Genomic DNA, 15,945 nt, shown 5'->3' on the forward strand with positions numbered 1-15,945 from the left:
CTGATTTCCTTTAGGATGGACTGGTTTGATTTCCTTGCAGTCCACGGGACTCTCAAGCATCTCCTCCAGTACCACAGTTTGAAAGCATCAATTCTTCAGTGCTCAGGCTTCTTTATGGTTCAACTCTCACATCCATACATGACTACTGGAAAAATCATAGCTTTGACTAGATGGACCTTTGTCAGCAAAGTGACATCTCTGCCTTTTAATACACTGTCTAGGTTTGTGATAGCTTTTCTTTCAAGGAGCAGGCATCTTGTAATTCCATGGTTGAAGTCACTACCTGCAGTGATTTTGGAACCCAAAAAAAGAAAGTTTGTCACTGTTTCTGTTGTTTCCCCATCTATTTGCCATGAAGTGGTGGGACCAGATGCCATGATCTTTGTTTTTTGAATGTTGTGTTCTAAGCCAACTTTTCCACTCTCCTCTTTTATTTTATCAAGAGGTTCTTTTGGTCCTGTTAGCTTTTTGCCATAAAGATGGTGTCATCTGCATATCTAAGGTTACTATTTCTCCTGGAGGTCTTGATTCCAGCTTGTGCTTCATCCAGCCCAGCATTTTGCATGATATACCCTGCATATAAGTTAAACAAGCAGGGTGACAATATACAGCCTTGACATATTCCTTTCCCAGTCTTGAACCAGTCCATTGCTCCATGTCCAGTTCTAACTGTTGTTTCTTGACCTGCATACAGGTTTCTCAGGATGCAGGTCAGGTGGTCTGGTATTCCCATCTCGTTAAGAATTTTTCACAGTTTATTGTGATCTGCATAGTCAAAGGCTTTAGTATAGTCAATGAAGCAGAAGTAGATGCTTTTCTGTAATTCTCTTGCTTTTTCAATAATCCAATGGACGTTGGCAATTTGATCTCTGGTTCCTCTGGCTTTTCGAAATCCAGCTTGTACTTCTGAAAGTTCTCAGTTCACATATTGTTGAAGCCTAGTTTTTCATGCATATTCTTGCCACCTCTTCTTAATATCTTCTGCTTCTGTTAGGTCCATACCATTTCTGTCTTTTATTGTGCCCATCTTTGCATGGAATGTTCCCATGGTATCTCTAATTTTCTTGAAGGGATCTCTGGTCTTTCCCATTCTATTGCTTTCCTCTATTTCTTTGCACTCTTCACTTAAGAAGCCTTTCTTATTTCTCCTTGCTATTCTTTGTAACTCTGTATTCAAATGAGTATATGCTTCCTTTTCTCCTTTGCCTTCCACTTCTCTTCTTTTCTAGCTATTTGTAAGGCCGCCTCAATCATTTTGACTTTTTGCATTTCTTTTTCTTGGGGATGGTTTTGATCATAACCAAATTAACCTCTGTTCATAGTTCATCAGGTACTCTGTCTATCAGATCTAATCCCTTGAATCTACTTTTCACTTCCACTATATAATCCTAAGGGATTTGAGTTAGGTCATCCCTGAATGGCCTAGTGATTTTTCCATACTTTCTTCAATTTAAGTCTGAATTTTACAATAAGGAGTTCATGATCTGAATCACAATCGGCTCCTGGTCTTGTTTTGGCTGACTGTATAAAGCTTCTCCATCTTTTGTTGCAAAGAATGTAATCAATCTGATTTCAGCATTGACCATCTGGTGATGTCCACGTGTAGAGTCACCTCTTGTGTTGTTGGAAGAGGTTGGTTGCTATGACCAGTGTGTTCTCTTGGCAAAATTCTGTTAGCCTTTGCCCTGCTTCATTTTGTACTTGAAGGACAAATTTGCCTATTACTCTAGGTATCTCTTGACTTCCTACTCTGACAAAACATGGTCCACTGGAGAAGGGATTGGCAAACCACTTCAGCATTCTTGCCTTGAGAAATCCGTGAACATTATGAAAAGGCAAAAATATATGACACTGAAAGATGAACCCCCAGGTCACTAGGTGTCCAATATGCTACTGGAGAAGAGCAGAGAAATAGCTCCAGGAGAAATGAAGAGGCTGAACCAAAGTGGAAACAATGCCCAGTTATGGATGTGATTGATGGTGAAAATAAAGTCAGATGCTGTAAAGAGCAATATTGCATAGGAACCTAGAATATTAGGTCCGTGAGTAAAGGTAAATTGGAAGTGGTCAAATAGGAGATAGCAAGAGAAAACTTCGACATTTTAGGAATCAATTAACTAAAATGGGTGGGAATTGGCAAATTTAATTCAGATGACCAGTATATCTACTACTGTGGACAAGAATCCCTTAGAAGAAATGGAATAGCCCTCATAGTCAACAAAAGAGTCTGAAATGCAGTACTTGAGTGCAATCTCAAGAATGACAGAATATCGGTTTGTTTCCAAGGCAAACCATTCAGTATCATAGTAATCCAAGTCTATGCCCCAACCACTAATGCCAAAGAAGATGAACAGTTATCTGAAGACCTACAAGACCTTCTAGAACTAACACCAAAAAAGAGGTTTTTATTGGTTATTTTGAATAAAGCAGTGTGTACACGTCCATCCCAAATTCCCTAACTATCCCTTCCTCCTAGGCTTCCCCCAGCAAACATAGGTTTGCTCTCTAACTCTGAATCTGTCTGTTTTGGAAATATGTTTATTTGTATCATGTCTTTTTAGATTCTGCATATAGCGGATGCCATGTGATGTTTCTTTTCTCTGACTTACTTCACTCATTATGACAATCTCCAAGTCCATCCATATTGCTGCAAATGGTGTTATTTTATTCTTTTTAATGGCTGTGTAATATTCTGTTATATGTATGTACCACATCTGCTTTATTTATTCCTCTGTTGATGGGCATTTAGGTTGCTTCCATGTCTTTGCTATCGTAAACAGTGCTGCAATGAACATTGGGATGCGTATATCCTTTATCTCCAGATATATCTCCCGATACATTCCCTTATCCCAGAGTGGGATTATAGGGTCCTATGGTAGCTCTATTTTTAGTTTTTTAAGGAAGCTTCATACTGTTTTCCATAGTAGCTTTACCAATGTAGGAGGGTTCCTTCTCTCCATACCATCTCTGGGATTTATTTTTTGTGGATTTTTTGATGATAGCCATTTTGACTGGCCCACACTTTTTTTTTTTTAGATTCTCAGGGACTTATGTTCTTTTTTTGTTTTTTTGGTTTGATGTTTCAATACAATTACAACTTACCTCCTTTGACACTACTTTGGCTGCACAGTTAATCAAGGATGAAACTGAGCTTTTTTTCTTTATTTCCTAAATTCTTTATAGAAGGGGGGTGTGTGTGTGTGTGTGTGTGTGTGTGTATGTGTGTTTGTGTGTGTGCATGCACACAATCTTCAGGAAGGTACATGATGATGAAAGTTATCATTTTGCAGACAAAAATTTAGTATTAGATGCTTTTAAGAATCTATCCATCACATTACTACATAATCTCCTTTCCTTTCTCTAGATTTAATTTCCTTCACATTATTATACAGAATGATTTATCTTTTCATCCTTCTACTGAGTTTGGGTCTACTTTCACACATCCAAAAACCCATTAATGGACTCTGCTAAAATCAAGAGTAAGCTAAACTTTTTTAGTCCAACAGAAGGACTGGCAGAGGCTTTAAAGCTTCAGTTTCCTTTTGCCCTTCTCTTAGTGAGTGTGCATGCATGCATGCTAAATTGCTTCAGTCATGTCCGATTCTTTGTGACATTGTGGACTGTAGCCCACCAGGTTCCTCTGTCCATGGGATTCTCCAGGCAAGAATACAGGAGTACTGAAGTGGCTTGCCATGCCCTCCTCCAGGGGATCTTTCCAATCCAGGGATCCAACTCACATCTCTAATGTCTCCTGCATTGGCATGCAGGTTTTTTTTTTTTTTTTTTTTTTTTTACCACTAATGCCCACTGGGAAACCCCTCATGAGCTTAAGTATAAGTGTTAGTCATTCAGCAGTGTCTGGCTCTTTGTGACCCCTACTTAGGCTGCTCTGTCCACAGAATTTTCCAGGCAAAAATACTGGAGTGGCTAGCTGTTCCCTCCTCCAGGGGATCTACCTGACTCAGGGACTGAACCCAGGTCTCCTGCATTAGTGGCAGATTCTTTACTGCTGAGGCACCAGGGAAGCCCTTAATGAGCATATAGACACATTTTCAAGTGGTATGATTTAAACCATACTCTCTACCCTGCTTCCCTACCTCCGCAAACGCAGGAACAGTTAAAGTCCACTTTGGGTTTCAAATGACAGTTTAACTATACTGTTACACTTCCTGGTGTACATACATATTCATTTCCCAAAGAGCAGAAAAATGCATATCTCACTGAGTATGCCTACCAGTTTGCAAAAGAAAATGAGATTTTCAACTGGAAGACCTGTGCTTGAAACCTGGCAATATAGCTTCCTATTTCATTTGAGATATCTTTATCTCAAACTGTAGAGAGCTCTTTACTTACATATAAATACTTATATATAAAGATAAATAAATAGATAAATGTTAGTCACTCAGACATGTCTGTCTCTCTGCAACTCATGGACTATAGCCCTTCAGGCTCCTTTATACATGGAACTCTCCAGGCAAGAATACTGGAGTGGGTTGCCATGCCCTCTTCTAGGGGACCTTCCCAACACAGGGATCAAACCTAGGTCTTCCACATCGTAGGCAGATTCTTTACTGCCTGAGCCACCAGGGAAGAAAGATAAAAGCCACCCATATAGAAAGATACTTATATATAAATCTGCATATTTTGATTCATCTATTTATTACATCTTTCACCTATGTATTACCTCTTTGGACCTCAGTTTTATCACCTGTAAAATGAGAATAACCATAATTTTGGACTCAAATTGCCTTTTGGAATTTATTTGGCTTTTACATGAATCTGGCTAAATGAAAAGGAAAAATGTTCTGGAAAATTACTGGTAGTGATGAGCTACTAAGAAGCATATAACTGTAGTCAAATGCCTTGACATTATCATTAAATAAATCCATTGGAAGCTTAATGGTCATCTTTCAAATCCACTTACTGTGATAAATGTTCACAACACTAAAGTCACTGGATTTGAAAGTCTAGCTTGCATCACTCCTCACTTATTAAATAATTTTTTTCACATTTAAAAGGTAATATTACAATAAAATAAAAGAAAGCTTAAACAATAAACTATAAGACATTTACTATGTATTATTCTAATCCAATAATTGATTTCCTAGTTTTCAAATGCCCTTTCAATTTTACATGCATATGTTAATTTGTAATCTTGGTGATCAGATTTCCCTCTTCCGACACCTCCCTCCCCCCCACCCCCATTGAGAATCTATTTTGCATATGGTGATGTAAGTTTCCATATTACTCTTTCCATACATCTCAACCTCTCCTCCTCTCTCTCCATGTCCCTAAGTCTACTCTCTATGTCTGTTTCTCCATTGCTGCCCTGTAAAGAAGTTCTTCAGTACTATTTTTCTAGATTCCATATATGTGCATTAGAATATGATATTTATCTTTTTCTTTCTGACTCACTTCACGCTATATAATGGGCATTAGGTTCATCCACCTCATCAGAGGTAACTCAAGTGTGTTCCTTTTCATAGCTGAATAATATTCCATTGTGTATATGTAACACAACTTCTTTATCCATTCATCTGTGGATGGGTGTCTAGGTCACTTCCATGTTCTAGCTATTGTAAATAGTGCTGCAAATGAACAGCTGGATACATGTGTCTTTTTCAATTTTGGTTTCCTCAGGGTATATGCCTAGGAATGGGATTACTGGGTCATATGGTGATTTTATTCCTAGTTTTTTAAGGAATCTCCATACCATCTTCCACTGTGGCTGTATCAATTTGCATTCCCACCAACAGTTCAAGAGCATTCCCTTTTCTCCACACCTTCTCCAGTATTTATTGTTTGTAGACTTTTTGATGATGACCATTCTGATTGGTGTGAGGTGATATCTCATTGTGGTTTTGATTTTCATTTCTCTAATAATGAGCGATGTTGAGCATTTTTTCATGTGTTTGTTAGCCATTTGTATGTCTTCTTTGGAGAAATGTCTATTTAACTCTTTTTCCAACTTTTTGATTGGGTTGTTTTTCTGGAATTGAGTTGTATGAGCTGCTTGTATATTTTGAAAATTAACCCTTTGTCAGTTGTTTCATTTGCTATTATTTGCTCCCATTCTGAGGGTTGTCTTTTCACCTTGCTTATAGTTTCCTTTGATATGCAAAAGCTTTTAAGTTTAATAATGTCCCACTTGTTTACTTTTTTTTTTTTCAATGAAATATGAGCCATGCCATGTTTCCACGAAACTATGAGCCATGCCGTGTGGGGTCACCCAAGACAGACGGGTCGTGGTTGAGAATTCTGACAAAATGTGGTCCCCTGGAGAAGGGAATAGCAAACCACTTCAGTATTCTTACCTTGAGAACCGCATGAACAGTATGAAAAGACAAAAAGATAGGACACTGAAAGATGAAATCCCCAGGGGAGTATGTGCCCAATAAGCTACTGGAGATTAGTGGAGAAATAGCTCCAGAAAGAATGAGGAGACAGAGACAAAGCAAAAACAACACCCAGTTGTGCATGGGACTGGTGATGGAAGCAAGGTCTGATGCTGTAAAGAGCAATATTGCATAGGAACCTGGAATGTTAGGTCCATGAATCAAGGCAAATTGGAAGTGGTCAAACAGGAGATGGCAAGAGTGAACTCGATATTCTAGGAATCAGTGAACTAAGATGGACTGGAATGGGTGAATTTAACTCAGATGACCATTATATCTACTACTGTGGGCAGGAATCCCTTAGCAGAAATGGAGTAGCCATCATGGTCAACAAGAGAGTCTGAAATGCAGTACTTAGATTCAATCTCAAAAATGACAGAATGATCTCTGTTCGTTTCTAAGGCAAACCATTCAATATCATGGTAATCCAAGTCTATGCCCTGAACAGTAATACTGAAGAAGTTGAAGTTGAATGGTTCTATGAAGACCTACAAGACCTTCTAGAACTAACACCCCAAAAAGATATCCTTTATGTTGTAGGGGACTGGAATGCAAAAGTGGGAAGTCAAGAAACACCTGGAGTAACAGGAAAATTTGGCCTTGGAGTACAGAATGAAGCAGGGCAAAGACTAATAAAGTTTTGCCAGGAGAACGCACTGGTCATAGAAAATAACCTCTTCCAACAACACAAGAGAAAACTCTATACATGGACATCACCAAAAAAGCAAAATGGCTGTCTGGGGAGGCCTTACAAATAGCTGTGAAAAGAAGAGAAGCAAAAAGCAAAGGAGATAAGGAAAAATATAAGCATCTGAATGCAGAATTCCAAAGAAAAGCAAGAAGAGATAAGAAAGCATTCCTCAGAGATCAATGCAAAGAAATAGAGGAAAACAACAGAATGGGAAAGACTAGAGATCTTTTCAAGAAAATTAGAGATAGCAAGGGAACATTTCATGCAAAGATGGACTCGATAAAGGACAGAAATGGTATGGACCTAACAGAAGCAGAAGATATTAAGAAGAGGTGGCAAGAATACACAGAAGAACTGTACAAAAAAGATCTTCACTACCCAGATAATCACGATGATGTGATCACTGACCTAGAGTCAGACATCCTGGAATGTGAAGTCAAGTGGGCCTTAGAAAGCATCACTACGAACAAAGCTAGTGGAGGTGATGGAATTCCAGTTGAGCTATTTCAAATCCTGAAAGACGATGATATGAAAGTGCTGCACTCAATATGCCAGCAAATTTGGAAAACTCAGCAGTGGCCACAGGACTGGAAAAGGTCGGTTCTCATTCCAATCCCAAAGAAAGGAAATGCCAAAGAATGCTCAAACTACTGCACAATTGCACTCATCTCACATGCTAGTAAAGTAATGCTCAAAATTCTCCAAGCCAGGCTTCAGCAATATGTGAACCGTGAACTTCCTAATGTTCAAGCTGGTTTTAGAAAAGGCAGAGGAACAGAGATCAAATTGCCAACATCCGCTGGATCATGGAAAAGGCAAGAGAGTTCCAGAAAAACATGTATTTCTGCTTTATTGACTATGCCAAAGCCTTTGACTGTGTAAATCCCAATAAACTGTGGAAAATTCTGAAAGAGATGGGAATACCAGACCACCTGACCTGCCTCTTGAGAAACCTGTATGCAGATCAGGAAGCAACAGTTAGAACTGGACATGGAACAACAGACTGGTTCCAAATAGGAAAAGGAGTACGTCAAGGCTGTATATTGTCACCCTGCTTATTTAACTCCTATGCAGAGTACATCATGAGAAATGCTGGACTGGAAGAAACACAAGCTGGAATCAAGATTGCTGGGAGAAATATCAATAACCACAGATACACAGATGACACCGCCCTTATGGCAGAAAGTGAAGAGGAACTAAAAAGCCTCTTGATGAAAGTGAAAGTGGAGAGTGAAAAAGTTGGCTTAAAGCTCAACATTCAGAAAACTAAGATCATGGCATCCGGTCCCATCACTTCATGGGAAATAGATGGGGAAACAGTGGAAACACTGCCAGACTTTATATTTTTGGGCTCCAAAATCACTGCAGATGGTGATTGCAGCCATGAAATTAAAAGACGCTTACTCCTTGCAAGGAAAGTTATGACCAACCTAGACAGAATATTAAAAAGCAGAGACATTACTTTGCCAACAAAGGTCCCTCTAGTCAAGGCTATGGTTTTTCCTGTGGTCATGTATGGATGTGAGAGTTGGACTATAAAGAAGGCTGAGCGCTGAAGAATTGATGCTTTTGAACTGTGGTGTTGGAGAAGACTCTTGAGAGTCCCTTGGACTGCAAGGAGATCCAACCAGTCCATTCTGAAGGAGGTCAGCCCTGGGATCTCTTTGGAGGGAATGATGCTGAAGCTGAAACTCCAGTACTTTGGCCACCTCATGCGAAGAGCTCACTCATTGGAAAAGACTCTGATGCTGGGAGGGATTGGGGGCAGGAGGAGAAGGGGATGACAGAGGATGAGATTGGCTGGATGGCATCACTGACTCGATGGACATGAGTTTGGGTAAACTTTGGGAGTTTGTGATGGACAGGGAGGCCTGGTGTGCTGCGATTCATGGGGTCACAAAGAGTCGGACATGACTGAGCGTCTGAACTGAACGAACTGAGAAGGGTATGGCGACCAATATTGGCCAATATGCTACAGTATTCTTGCTTGGAGAAACCCCCGTGGACAGAGAAGCCTGGCAGGCCAGTCTACAGGGTTGTAAAGAGTCACCAAAGAGATACCACCGAAGTGACTCTGTGTACATAGGCACAATTTTTTTTTTTTTTGCCTGTGGCAGCTCTGCCCCAGTGAGAGTTGATTGTGAAGGTCACGCAGCTGCTTGGCTTGCTGGGACCCTGGTGGCGCCAAGTGTGCAGGGACATGTGCTGCCTCTGCACTAGGGGTTGTGGCCCTATCAGAGTCTTTTAAAGAGCCTCTCGTAGCCGGTGATCAGAATGCCTCTATGGCCAGTCTTTCTCTGTAGCTCTGCCCATTCAGGCTCTTAGAGGGCTTCCTTGCCTTGGGTCCTTCTCTGTTTTTTGACTCATCAGGCACATAGAGGGACACCCCTGGGTGGGTTCCTACTCTGTAGATCGGTGTGTCAGGCACTTAAAGGGGCACCCTGGGTGTGGTCCTACTCTGTAGTTCAGTGCATCAGGCATTTGATGGGTCAGTCTCTATTGTTCAGCTCTCATAGCTGGCTTGTGGGGAGAGAGTCTATGGTGATGGCTCCACCCCCTGTACATGACTCAGCAGTATCGCCTTGCTTCCATGGCTGCCTGGCTTTCCTCCACAGGCATTTCCCACCACAGTCTCCTCCCTTACACCCCCTTGATCTGTCTCTCTGTAGTCAACAGCAATCCTCAACCCTGGGATTGCTTTACAGTTCCCAAACTCCAGCTCTAAGCCACTGCACCTTCCAGGGGATCTGTGTCCCTGTCCAGGGTCTGTATGGCTGTGGCAAGGACTATCTGATTCTCATTCCATTTAGGCTGCCACAGATCAGCTGTTTCATTCTCAGCCTTAAATGTTCCTCCCGTGACTCAGACAATTGCCCTGATATGGGGATCGGACCCCTGCTTCAGTTCCCCACCTGCCAAGAGCAGATCCAGTCCTACTAACACTCCTGTTTTTCCCCCAGTTCCTTCATCCTACTGAGTTTTGCTTGGATCCTACCGGGTTTTGCTTGGGTCTATACACTCTTTCCCACTGTTCAGGGACTCCTACCTGTTCTTAGCTGGTGTTCCTCATGCCCCTCTGTGTCTGAAGGTGTATTCCTGATGTATCCATGGAGAGAGATGTACTCCACGTTCACCTACTCCTCTGGCATCTTGTTTCAGTGATCAGATTTATAATCTGTTTTTACTTAATATTATGCTATCATTATTACTTTCTACAATGGTCTGTAGTGCTCGTATTATCTTAATAACAGTATATTACATTATTTCACGAATTTAATGTGCCGTCACTTACATGACCATTTAAATATTTTTCAAATATCTGCTGTTATAGACATTAGTGCACTATCTTCATAGATTTAGCTTGTTGTCATTATTTTGTTCTATTCTTTCTTTAGGATCCATCTTCTATGTTGTGCTGTGCTAAGTCACTTCAGTTGTGTCCAACTCTTTGTGATGCTATGGACTGTAACCCACCAGGCTCCTCTGTCCATGGTATTCTCCAGACAAGAATACTGGAGTGGGTTGCTGTGCCCTCCTCCAGAGGATTTTCCTGACCCATGGATCGAACTCATGTCTCTTATGTCTCTTGCATTGGTAGGTGCATTCTTTATCACTAGTGCCACATGGGAGGCCCCAGGATTCTTCTTCTAGGAGACTCAAAAAATTATTGTACTACCTTACACACAGGAATATACCAGTGTCAATAGAATATTCCCACTTTTTTAGAATATTTTAAGCTTTTGAATAGTTTGAATTATTTATTTATTAAAAAAATTTTTTTCCATGCCAAAAAAAAAAAAGTTTAATTTCATTCAGTACAGTGTAGCCACAGAATTTTGATTTTCAGAGTCCAACACATCTTGGCATTAGTCAATGACATGCCTGCTGGAGCTTCGAGGTCTGTCACTGCTCACATCGTCACTTTGGACCGGCCGCTCTTGTCCCATCCAGGGGAGGGCTGATGTTCTGTTGAATAATTTTATAAGTACAGTTATCTCAAGATTGGCTTTACATTTTTATTAATAGTGAGGTTGAACATTTCCCATTTTTTTACTTAGAATTTCCTTTTATGTGACTTAATTGCTGCTATCAGTTGCCCATTTTATCTACTTGTGGCTTGAGATATATTTTTGTAATATATATTAACAACCTGCTGTAAACATTTTTTTCAATTTTTTCTTTCCTTTTTAACTTGTTTTATTTTTCAATGTAAATGCCTTTTAATTTTAGATGGTCAAGCAAGTCTTCTATTCTCTTTATGTTTTTTTAGATTACTTCAAATAGAGGGAATAATCATTTCCCCAAGGATCTGACAGATAATATTTTAACTTTTTTTCTATTTTCCTACACTAAAAACCTGAGATTTAACTCTTAATCCCTGAATTTATTTTGAAAAGTTGGTACTCATATACATCAAATTTGCAGATTTAATAAAACACTATGCTGTCAGGTTTCTGTGTACAAATATGGAGAAAGAGAGATAAAATTGATAAACAAGAATTTAGGAGAATAAAAAAAAAATCCAAGGACAGAGAATTATTGCAAACTGACCAATGTGTAACTATATCTTATTTCTTCACATAACCATATTGAAAAACTGATGAACATTTGAAAAAATTTTATCTTATAAAATTCTCATTTTTCTGTTTTCTGCTTTTATGAATTTTGAAATTATATATTTCTTGGAAGTTTGGTGGAAATATTCTGCAGTATTACCTGAATGTGTATTTTTTGTGAACATTTTAAGATAGTTATGAAACTGTCTACATTTCCCTGTTTTTGATGTTATTATTTTTTGCTAATATATTTTAACTTCATTTACATTTTCAAAATGTTTGACATACAGTTTTTCTTAGTACTTTCTTAGCATTTAAAAAAATCTTTAATGTAACTGCAATTATTTCTCTTTTTGTTCACATTTTAGTTTGTTTCTTCTGTCTCTTTTTCTGAATTAATTTTCCAGAGAATTAGTTAGTTTATCTCTTTAAAGGGTTGAATTTGTCTTTGGTGATGCTCTGTAATGACTTTGTTCTGCATTTCATTTATTTTCACTTTTAACTTAATTACTTTTTCTAATTTTATTATGCTTCACTTGCTAATTTCAACTTTTTAATTTTCTAACATAAGTTTATTTTAAGGCTAAAATTTCCCTCTAAAAACCATTTTAGCTATATTCCACAGATTTTGATACACAATAGTTTCTTCTAAGTATTTTACTCTTTCTGTTATAATTTCCCTTTAAACTTTTCAGTGATTTAAAAGAGATATTTAAAAATTTCCAGATCTTTGGAAATTATTAATTTTTATTATTGATACTTAATGTAATTGCATTGCAGAAAGAAAATCTAATCTGTATAATGTTAGTTCTTTGAGGTCTTTTGAGACTTGATTTACGGTCTGTAAATGCTAATTTCTTGAATGTCTGTTGTATGCATGGAAAGAATATATGTTTTAAAATCAATAGGTGCTCTATGGACACCTTATCTTTGACAAAGGAGGCAAAAACATGCAATGGAGAAAAGATAATCTCTTTAACAAGTGGTGCTGGGAAAACTGGTCAACCACCTGTAAAAGAATGAAACTAGAACACTTTCTAACACCTTACACAAAAATAAACTCAAAATGGGTTAAAGATCTAAATATAAGACCAGAAACTATAAAACTCTTAGAGGAAAACATAGGTAAAACACTCTCTGACATAAATCACAGGAAGGTCCTCTATGACCCACCTCCCAGAGTAATGGAAATAAAAACAAAAATAAACAAATGGGATCTAATTAAACTTAATAGCTTTTGCACAATGAAGGAAACTATAAGCTAGGTGAAAAGGCAGCTTTCAGAATGGGAGAAAATAATAGCAAATGAAGCAACTGACAAAGAATTAATCTCCAAAATATACAAGCAGTTCATGCCGCTCAATACCAGAAAAAAAAAAAAAAAAAATCAAAAACAGGCCAAAGAACTAAACAGACATTTCTCCAAAGAAGACATACAAATGGCTAACAAGCTCAACATCACTCATTATGAGAGAAAAGCAAATCAAAACCACAATAAGGTACCATCTCACGCTGGTCAGAATGGCTGCCATCAAAAAGTCTACAAACAATAAATGCTGGAGAGGGTGTGGAGAAAAGGGAACCCTCTTACATTGTTGGTGGAAATGCAAACTAGTACAGCTACTGTAAGATTGAAGATTGAAGGTGGGAGGAGAAGGGGACGACAGAGGATGAGATGGTTGGATGGCATCACCGACACTATGGACATGAGTTTGAGTAGGCTCTGGGAGTTAGTGATGGACAGGGAAGCCTGGCACGCTGCAGTCCGTGGGGTCAGAAACAGTCAGACACAACTGAGGGACTTCACTTTCTTTCTTTTCTTTCATGGGCTTTCCATAGTCTCAGAGTGGTCATGCAAATGAATCTTTCCTGCCCTTTTGATACAGGAGAAGCAGGTTGGAAGTGAATTGTTCCTGGTAGCTTTGGGTGCAGTGAAACCACAGGTGTCATATTTGACCACTGAAATCCTGTCTCCATAGGATGATGACACATATCAGTGGAAGTGACATCCAAGTTGTCACAGCATGCCAAATCCCCACATGCTGTCAATCTGTGGACTTCTCCTTTGGGAGAGACCTTTTCTGAAATGTTTATTAGAAAGCTCAAAAAGCAAGCTTGACTTCCAAGCACCATTTATAGCTTTTGTAAGTATAAAGGCAAAGACTGTCTTACACAGTGCTCTAGAAAATGTTCATAATTTTGGAAGAAGGGAACAGATAATATTAGTCAATAAATCTCGCTATCTGAGAGCAAGATTTGTGTGCCCTCATTTACATTCCAGACTAGGAAATGGTCTTTCATTGGATGATAAGAAAAAGACAGAAGCTCGTTCATGACTCTTCTATTAAAACCAAATTTATGAGTGAAAAAGATATAGTGACTGAAAATTTTCAAGAATTATGAGGGAAGAATTGAGCAGTGTGTTCTGCAGCTTTTGCTCTTGCTGTCTCTAATAAATCTGCACTGCCCAATTGCTGCTCTTATCCCAGGGAGCAGCATGATGATGAAAATCTCTCTTCCACATTAGCAATCTGAACTGTGTAACAAAATGTCACTTTGCTGAAGATTAGATGGCAGCAGGGGGGTCAAAAATGCAAATACACTAGTCAAGTGCACAAAAATGACCCTGCTTCTTGTACCAGCTGAAGGAAACTTGCTTCTAGGGCTGAAATTTGTGTAACCTACCTCAGGCAGGATTTGATTTTTGTCATCAGTTTTTTTTTAAAAGTCACAGTAAGGAAAGCTGAACAATTTTGTGATGCTCAGCTGTCAAAACTCTTTTCCATAAGGCCCCAGTCATTAAGAGTAGGCTACTGGCACAGACATCAATAGAATGATCAGTGAAAAGGCAAGATGACCCAGACCCTCAAACACGTAAACACTTAATACACACTTAAAACTTCATCTCACATCATATAGCCAAAAAAAGTGTTAGATTTTAATATAATGAACTACACAAGCATTATAGGAAACTGTCAGTGATTACGTCCCTGATCTCTGCACCGGAATGAAGTTTTCAGGATAGATGCAGGCAATACAGAGTGCTGTGATTAAAGCATGGCTCAGCAGTCAACAAGCTGCAATTTAATTTTAGCTAGCAACTCACTAGCTTTTTCACTTAGGCAAATTGCCTAATCTTTCTAAATTCACAATTCTGCAGTCTGTAAAATGGGAGTGACAGTAAAAACTATCTTGGGTAAATTACGTTTCATCATCTCAAATAGTGGTAAAATAATAAAGATTGTCACAGTATATAGCAAGTGGGTAATAATAAAACCTAGTTTTTTTTTTTTGGCCAGGACAAAATAAAGTAGTAGATAAAGCTATAGCATAATAATTGTCTCATAATCACATCTTTTGTCATTGTCAATTTATACATTGGAACAAAGAAGGGAAAGATATGTCTATGTAAAACTCTACAACTATATAAAAGAAACAAAGGGAACCATCAAGCAAAAATATTTTTTAAAATATGTCTAATATGTAAACTTTCTTTAGATCCACTTTTTTTTTTTGGTGGAATAGACTCACTAAATAACTTTTAGTGAGTCTATTGGCAATGCATTCTCTTTACTTCCTTTTTTCTTTTTCCTGAAAGCATCTTTATCTTATCTTCATTTTTGAGGGGTATTTTAATAAGATATAGAGCTCCAGGCTTACTTTACATATATTATTCTATTATTTTGTGGCCTTAATTGTTTTTACCATGAAGTCAACTGTCATTCTGTCATTATTCCCCTGCATGTAATGTTTTTTTTTCCCTTGGTTATTTTTAATATCTTTATTAAAAAAATTAGTTTCAGATATTGTATTATTTAGTTTTTAGATTTATAGTTGCCCCTTGAACAACATGGATTTGAACTGTGCAGGTCCACTTACACATGGTGGATATTTTTCAGTAAATACATATTACAGTCCTGGAGGGCTTCCCCGGTGGTGCTAGTGGTGAAGAATCTTCCTGCTAGTGCAAAAGAGGTAAAGAGACAGGAGTTCAGTCCTTGAGTCAGGAAGCTCCCCTGGAGGGGGCATGGTAATCCACTACAGTACTCTTGCCTGGAGAATCCCCTGGACAGTGGAGCCTGGTGGGCTACAGAGCATAGGGCCACAAAGAGTCAGACGTGAGTAAAGCCACTTAGCACACGCACACAGAGCACTACATGACCCACAGTTAAATAAATCCAGGGATGCAGAACTGTGGATACAGTGGGCCAAATGTGAAGGTATATGAGGATTTCCAACTGTGTGGGGTCAGTGTCCCTAACCCCTGTGTTGTTCAAGGATTAACTGTATTTTTTCTTGTTAT

Source organism: Bos mutus, chromosome 19, assembly GCF_027580195.1.
Source record: "Bos mutus isolate GX-2022 chromosome 19, NWIPB_WYAK_1.1, whole genome shotgun sequence".
Classification (NCBI taxonomy): domain Eukaryota; kingdom Metazoa; phylum Chordata; class Mammalia; order Artiodactyla; family Bovidae; genus Bos; species Bos mutus.